Here is an 8,042-nt window from a genome sequence, read left to right as displayed (position 1 = left end):
CTTGTAGAAAATAACAAAATAATTTATTTAGTGTGCTTGGGTTATTTTATAATACATTTTAATATTCTAAGTATGAATGTATGTTATATAAACATTTGTGTTATACAGTAAGCACATTGCATACAACACAATCTATATCATAAAACAAATACTATAAGATAAAAAAAAAACACTAAAATATATACAAGCAATCTATCTGTTTCTTAGTCACTTTTCCAGGGTCCAGAGCCAACGTGAGATGTAAAAGCACTGCTGGAGTTTATGCAAATGAATGCAAATAAGGAATCTTAAAGACGATCCTTAGCCCTTTGTGGTATGTGGAATCTCACTGAGAATTCCGACACACAAGGGGCCTCTGTTTCAATATGCCCAAAGGATCCAACCACCAGGCCTTCCAGAAGCTGCACTCTGTCCTTTGTGGATTCTGTGGCCTCTCTCAGGGGGGGTCCTGATGTATTGTGTAGGAGGAGAAAGTAGATCCTTTGCATTCTTAGAGTCTCTCACTCTAGCTGTCCAACACCAAGCAACCTTCAGTTGTTAGAATCTCAAATTGTAAGATCTGATAGTAACTAAAAGTATAAGGGGAGGGAGTCGATGAGCCTGGATTAAACTGAACTAGGTGGGTCCATCTGAAGTACTTGAGTTTACTTCTAAAAATAGAACCATTATCTAAATTTAACCTGTGGCTTACCAATCTCCAGACTCTGGCCTCAGACATTTTAAAATAACGTGCTGAGTCAGTGTGAAAAGCAGGTCACATAAAGGCAAACACACGAAGAACGCCATAGGAAGAAGGATCAATGTGACAGAGTGAGCTACAAGCCAAGCACTGAAGTGTGAAGCTAGAATGTCCTCCACCGTCTCAGCTTTCATGCACTTGTTCCCCACTTGGTGGTGTTATTGTAGATAGAAGGCAGCAGAGCCTAGGAGGTAGAGCCTCGCTGGTGGAACCAGGTCATTAGGATTGGCCTTTGAACATTTTACCTGCCACTGGTTTAGTCTGTTGAGCTCCTGTGCCATGTCATCCTCACCGCAATGGACTAAGACCCTCTGAAACCGTGAGCCAAAATATATTTTTCTCTCTTAAGTTGCTTCTATGATGTATTTTGTTACAGGAACGTAAAAATGTAACTAACATGCAAAGAAGAAAATGAAGAATGTTAGCAATCTGGGAAAAGGCAAAGAGGGGCAACCTACAGATTTCAGAGAGAGAGTTTGGCCCTGCAACTTCCAGACTGCAAAACTGTGATAAATGCATTTCTGTTGTAGCCAACCAGATGACAATAATGTCCTGTGACTCTTCCTAAGGATATTCTAGAATCAGGACCAAGGGATGTTGGTATCCTTTCCTGCTGCCTGAGAGTCAGGAAACACAACCAACGCAGACAAAATTTCATAGAGAAAATGTGCGTTTTCCTAAAGACGTCTCAAATGAGGGTGTTAAAAACATGAGCTGTACCGGGTGTGGTGGCACACGCCTGTAATCCCAGCATTTGGGAGGCAGAGGCATGAGGGTCGCTGTGAGTTCGAGGCCAGCCTGGTCTACAAAGCAAGTCCAGGACAGCCAGGGCTACACAGAGAAACCCTGCCTCAAAGCAAAACAAAACAACAACAACAAAAACCCATGAGCTGCATTTGTTTCACACCAGAATGTTCATAACCTTGGGTTTTACATTAGTACCCCTCCCTCATCCCTAAATCTAAACAACACAATTACAATGTCATTGACAAAAGGAAATTCTTTAAGAAAAAAAGAGCAAACCAACCCATATGTTTTTACTTCATTTTCAAGCTTTGCTAAATCTTTAAATCATGTGGATTATATTCTAAGAGGATTATAATTATAAAGTCCTACTATCTCATATATAACCACTGCAAGGGCACCTTGCAATGCACAAGACTCTCTCCTGAGACGTGCACACCCATGTTTTGGGGTTGTGTTCTGTCCTTCTCTTGTACGCTGTCTTGTCTAAATACTTCATAAGCTCACTAACATTGCTTCACCGTGGGTGGTTTTGAAATTCTTTTCTGTCTTATAGTCAAGGCTCTGGCTTTAAGTATAAGTTCTTGAGGAAGAGAACTCCTTAGCCTGCTGGCAGAAGCACTGGGTTACACTTGCTGCTGTGCCACAAGCACCTTGAACATCTACCCTGCAATGTTACGGTTACCATAGCAAAACAACACAGGCGTCTACTCTACTTCTCAAGACTCAACCCCAAGGCCTGCTCATCACCAAAATTCCAGGCAAAGATCACACTTCACTGTCCTGAGAGCCCTGTGACAGCAATGCAGACAAACATGCTTGTGTGTTTCCACAACGTCAACATTTATTGAATAACAGTGTAAGTGAGAGTGCAATCAAGAAACCACTGACATGGGCACTTCATGATTTAGAGGGAAGGTTTTTCGCTACAGATAAGAAAGAGATAGAACATCCAGAAGCATCTGGAAAAGTCTGGAGCAGAGAGAAAAGGAAGCAGACTGTACATGGCCAGGGCTAGCTCCAGGAGAGAATGGTGAGGAGAGAAGAGAGTTAGTGAACGAGAACAGCAAGAGAAAGAAAACAGAGGGGGGGGGGGAGAAAACTGCTCTTAAGAAGAGGGAGCTGTAGCCTGGAGCAGCCTGGGAGCTAGCACAGTACAGGAGGAGTCAGGGAGGTGAGAGGGACCAGGATGTTGGTGTGGACTTGGAGATACATAGCAGGTACTTGTGAATAGAGACTGAAGGAGTCTGGGAGTCAGCGTGGGCTTTGGTATGGAACCACGGGTACAGCCAAGTGGCCTTTTCTGGAAGGCAGAAAACAGGTTTCTGAGAAATGCTGACAGCAGGCTTTTAGCTAACCACCAGAAATCCTTCTATGGCTCAGCCTGAGCTGAGCCTACACTGTCATTTTTTGAATATATGCACTGCCTTTTAGAGTGTGAGACCTAACATACAGTAGACTCACAACTTAGAGAAGTTTTAGTGGCAACAATTTTCCAGATACTTCCTCTTTCTTTGACAGTCCTGGCGAAGACAAACACGAGTTCTTTTATTATGATCTTAATTACTAATAATCACTCTCAAATCATCCATTTCATACCACATAGTAGTATATCTGTATTTATGTATTTATATGTGTATCTATTTAAGTTTCTACCTATATATCTATTATATATGTATCTCTGAATTGAAGTATCTATCAGCTAATCTATATATGTATATACGTATCTATGTTTCTATCATCTGTCTCTATATATATATGTATTGACTTTTTCATCTATTATCTATCATCTATCTCTGTATTAAATCAATCATACATCTCTGTATTGAAGTTTCTACCTATCTATCTTCTATGTATGTATGCATGTATGTATGTATGTATGCATGCATGTATGTATGTATAAGTTTCTATCTCTCATTCTATCTGGTATATATCTATGTATGTATTGAAGTTTTTAATCAATCATCTATGTATATATATGTACATATGTATCTCTGTATTGAAGTATCTATGTATGTATATATGTATCATTCTTTCTATTACCTGTCTATGTATATATGTGTCTATGCATTGAAGTTTTTATCTATCATCTATCTATTTATGTCTCTTTCTCCCTATCATCTATCTCTGTATTGAAGTTTCTATCTATCATATCTATCTATCATCTATGTATATATGTATCTATAAGTTTCTGTCTACCATCTATAGATGTATATATGTACCTATGTATTGATGTTTCTAGCTGTCAATCATCTATCTATAGATCTATGTATTGAACTCTCTATGTATATATGTGTTGACGTTTGTTATCTATGTATGCATATATGTATATATGTATTGAAGTTTCTATGTATATATCTATCTAGAAAACCTACACATATATAGAAAACCTGCCTATATGTATATACACATGTGTATATATGTAGGTTACAGAGTAACTACAAAGAGTTAAGCAGTAAGCAGGCTTCAAAGAAATTCAAAGAAGCCTGAGAAGCAAATGTTTAGAAGCAGATAGGGATATCAGAGTCTCTGTATTGGTAAGATAACAGATCAAACCCAGCAACAGGGCTACAAGTCACAGATTTCAGGGTGGAACTAGGAGTTGCACAGAACTGCCTCCAAACAAAGGGACAAGAGGACAGATGGGCAGGCAGATCCAGATGGATGGACAAGAAGACAGGCAGATGGCCATTCCACTGAAATCTCATGCTGGAAGAAGAGAAAGCCGAGTAAAGCCTGGCCTAGCCAGAGGATGAACTTTTCTCCTAGAAAGAGATTTACAACGTGTTAGACCACTTTACCTAGGGACAAAGATGGGCAGGACCATACCTGCTAGATATGCATAGCCCTGACCTTCTACTTAAATTGTAATCTCCAGTTAGTGCTAGGGTTTAGCAGTGGAAGAATATGTTGGCAGATCAGGGCCAAATAATGCTACAAAGTCACACGATATAACAGACCTCACAAGAGAGATTTATTGGATGGGGGAGAGGGGATATACAGAGGCTGAGGGAGAAGAGAGGAGCAAGAACCCAGGCTGTGAAGGCACTGGCTTTATAAAGGGGTATAGCATATATTCATAGGAAGAATATGCAACTCGTGGTGACAGTAAAACTGTGTAGCGTTTGGAGGGTGATGATAACATGGCTGCTGGTGCCATGAATTGCTGAAGATCAGCTTGGAGAAGGTGCACCTGCGTCCCTCCGAGTCCACCACTGCTGCCTTGCCACACCAGGAAGTGCATTTCTCCAGCAGGATGGTCCAGGCTCACTGTCTCAGGTTCTGCTTTTCTCAGGAACAGCTGGAGCGCTGAGAGAGAGAGATCTGTGTCGTGTGCAAGGCTGCCTGATCTCACTAGGGTGGGAGTGGGGGGTGGGGCTGGGGGTGGAAAAGAGGTTCCCACTGTGTTAAAGTTACCTATTTTTAATGAGATTGCTGGAACTAGAGGGCAGTGGAAACTCCAGTGTTCTAGAGCCGGTGATGAGACCTCAGTGTTACAGCCTTCTGGTTAAGCTGCCATGCTGAGGGTGGAGGATGGAACAGAAGCCTGGAAGCAATGGCTCACCTCCTCTTCAGTAGTGACCAAGGCAGCTAGGGCCACCTCGCTGACAGCCAAGCCCCAGGAGTCCAGCGATGAATTCTTCAAGGAGAAGGGGAGCCCTTCATTCCCGAGGATGAATGACAAGTCTCAGAGAGTTGTGGTGGAAAAGCTGATGCAGCCCCCTTTTATTTCCTGTGAAACAGGGACTTATAAACCCTGGGTAGTAGGAGGGGTTTTGCTGGTGAATGTGTTTGATTCGAGGGGGTTAATGCTGCAGGGGATATTTCATTTACATGCACTAACACAGCCCTATCGTAAGACAGGGGAGGAAGTACTTAATTATCCTACGGGCGGGGGAAGAAATCCAGGTATGGTTAAAGGTCATTTGCTGAAAGCTAAGGTCTCATTAGCATTGAGTGGGGTATTTTCAGGAATTCCCAGGTGCCTTCTGAACAGGTTCTACCTGGAGAAAAGGAGTTGAACCTGTTTTTTCCCCCTTGCCATTCCTCAGGTAATGGATGTGGGGATTCTGGCTCCCAGATCAGGCAGAGAAGACGGAGCCCCACTACAAAGGGAGTCCATCATTTTGCACCAAGTCCAGGGGTTATCCAGTAATTCGAGACTTCAGCCATAAGAGCAGAGTCCCACACCTGGTTATGGAATGTGCGTAGTTCTTGGTTTTCCAACAGTCAGGGCACTTCCCGACGCGGCCACAGTGAGTAAATCCCTTCTGCTTGTCTTTGTTATTTGGCTCCTCCATTGATTTAAGGATTGGTGGATAAACCTGGCTTAGTCTGGTAGCATTATTACCAGGGAATTTTAGGACTTCTTTTTTGAGGGTTCATAGTCTTGTTCATTTTTTTTTTTTTAATTAGAAATAGACTTCAAGGAAACTGAAAGATGATTCTATTCAAGTTTGGGAGGAAAACAACAGGGAAGTTAAGCATAAATCTCTCCCGGCCCCTCGGACAAGGAAGTTGGAAAAGATGAAGAATGAAGCTCTTCCTTTTTGTGTTAGAGTCCAAAAAAAGTAGGCAGGTTTGATAATAAATGTCAGCAAACAATCACATGGTGGAAGGTGGGAGAAGCTTTAAAAAAAAAAAAAAGTGAGAAGTCCCAGAGTGTCAAAGAAAGTGTACCCAGGCTTCAGCCAGTGTTGGGGGGGGGGGGGGAGAGGGGGAAGAGAGAGAGAGATAGAAAGGAGAAAAAAGTAAAAGTGAATTGTTCAGGAAAGTAGGCAAGCCTCAGTGCTACATGACAGAGGATCTGCATGCAGCCGGGGTGGGGCTGGACAGTTTTGGGGAGGATAAGTGCATTATTTCATTAGGAGGGTAATTATTCCTCCCATATCCTTAGTGTGTCCTCAGACGAATCAGTTTCGGGGGTGGGGGAGGGGGAGATGATCTCCCAGCCAAGTGATTGACAGACCCATCTGAATTAACTCTTAAGGAAGAAGACAATAGTATGTAATGTTTTAAATTTTTGGAGCAGATCAGAACGTCATGTCTCTACCCACAGCCAGAGGTATTCCATTCTGTTGGCTAAGAGACCTGCAGAGTGGTAAAGTTAATGTTTTTGTTTTGTTTTGTTTTGTTTGGCTTTTAGTGTTAACCAAGGAAACTGGAGGTGGAGCTCAAAGTCCACCATGAAAGAGGAGTTCATCCTCAAAGGCTGTGGGTGGCGCAGGCCTGTAATCCCAGCGCTCAGGGAGGCAGAAGCAGGCAGATAGGTGTGAGTTCGAGGCCAGCCTGGTCTACAGAGTCTAGGACAGCCAAGGTTACGCAGAGAAACCTTGTCTTGAAAAACCAAAAAAAAAAAAAAAAAAAAAAAGGTCTGTGACAATCCTTCAGCCAACCCAAAATATAAGAATGTAACCAGAAGACATCTAAAACCTATTGCAGATTCCCCTAACACCCTCCCCTAAGTCTCTACCAGTGTTGTTGGAAAATGTCTGAATTTATGAATTTCCTTTGTCTTGTGACTGTGGAAGTCCATATAACTGCTTTCATGTTTGACCATGTCTTTCAGGGCAACTGAAATATGGTTCCTGAGCCACTTACGCTCGGCTCCGGTTAAGCTGAGGTGAGAGTTATATTTTGTGTTGACAGAAAAGAAGCAAAATATAGGGAGGTTGAGGGCATCTGAGCTTTCTGCCCATCTGGTGCCCAAGTCAGAGTCTTTATAAAAGAGGAACATAAGTGTTTTGAGTCTGAATAAAGCTTGTGTAGAAACTAAAACTCACCAGTTTTGCTTCCCCCAAGGACTGGTGCTGTCTACATGGGCGGATCTAATCACTACTATTTTATTTCTATTCCAGCATCAAATAACATTTTTATCCCACAAACTTATGGGAAAGGGCTCTCTCCCTGATACGTGCATGCTAATGTACTTCCTGCCCTGCCAATGTTTGCGAAAAAAGCATTCTCAGCCTTTGACAGGTAGGAAATTTGCATTTCCATTAGTGAGGCCTTTGTCAGTTGTGAGTCATAAAAGCCCCAGAAGAATAGGCTAGGGGGAAATGTATTGTACTTTAAAAAGGAGACTTTATTGCACGGTTCAAGGCGAGGTACCAAAGGAGACAAAGCCCGGGGCGGTGTAGGCTGCTGTAAACCCCCACAGCCCAAGCGCTTAGGAAGGCTCATATGCCTGTCACAGGACAAGCAGAGGGGAGGGGAATCTAAATGTGACTGTACTCGCTCACCATTTCCGATGTTTAACAATAAAATCATACACTTGATGGAGGATGATAAGGGAAGCACGGCATTGCTGGGCCGGAACAAGTGTTTCTTGTTCCTGCCCCATTAGCTGCAGCTGTAATAGTTTCATTTCAGATTTCTCCCGTTTGGCCACAGCAACTCCGGCGGAGCCGGGGGGTTTTGATTTGTGTATGCGATTTGTTTTCCTCTTTATGTTGATACAGTCAAGATGCCCAAGAAGAATAAAAGCTCACGAATCCCTAGCAGCGGAAAGAATGATGCCGGCTGTGCTGCTCCGTTCGTTATCTCATTTGCCCTCCAA

At 42.7% G+C, this 8,042-nt stretch overlaps 1 long non-coding RNA gene across 1 annotated transcript; it reads left to right on the top strand.

Moving 5' to 3' along the window:
* Positions 1-7,052: 7,052 nt before the first annotated feature.
* LOC311585252 lies at positions 7,053-8,042 on the top strand. The gene is made up of 3 exons (XR_014775162.1): positions 7,053-7,106; positions 7,342-7,462; positions 7,945-8,042. It is a non-coding gene; the product is annotated as an uncharacterized lncRNA (long non-coding RNA).

The sequence above is a fragment of the Acomys minous genome (assembly GCF_964271855.1).
Source record: "Acomys minous genome assembly, chromosome: 15".
Lineage (NCBI taxonomy): Eukaryota > Metazoa > Chordata > Mammalia > Rodentia > Muridae > Acomys > Acomys minous.
Note: the sequence above shows the minus strand (reverse complement) of the source record. Positions and strands in the feature narration are given on the sequence as shown.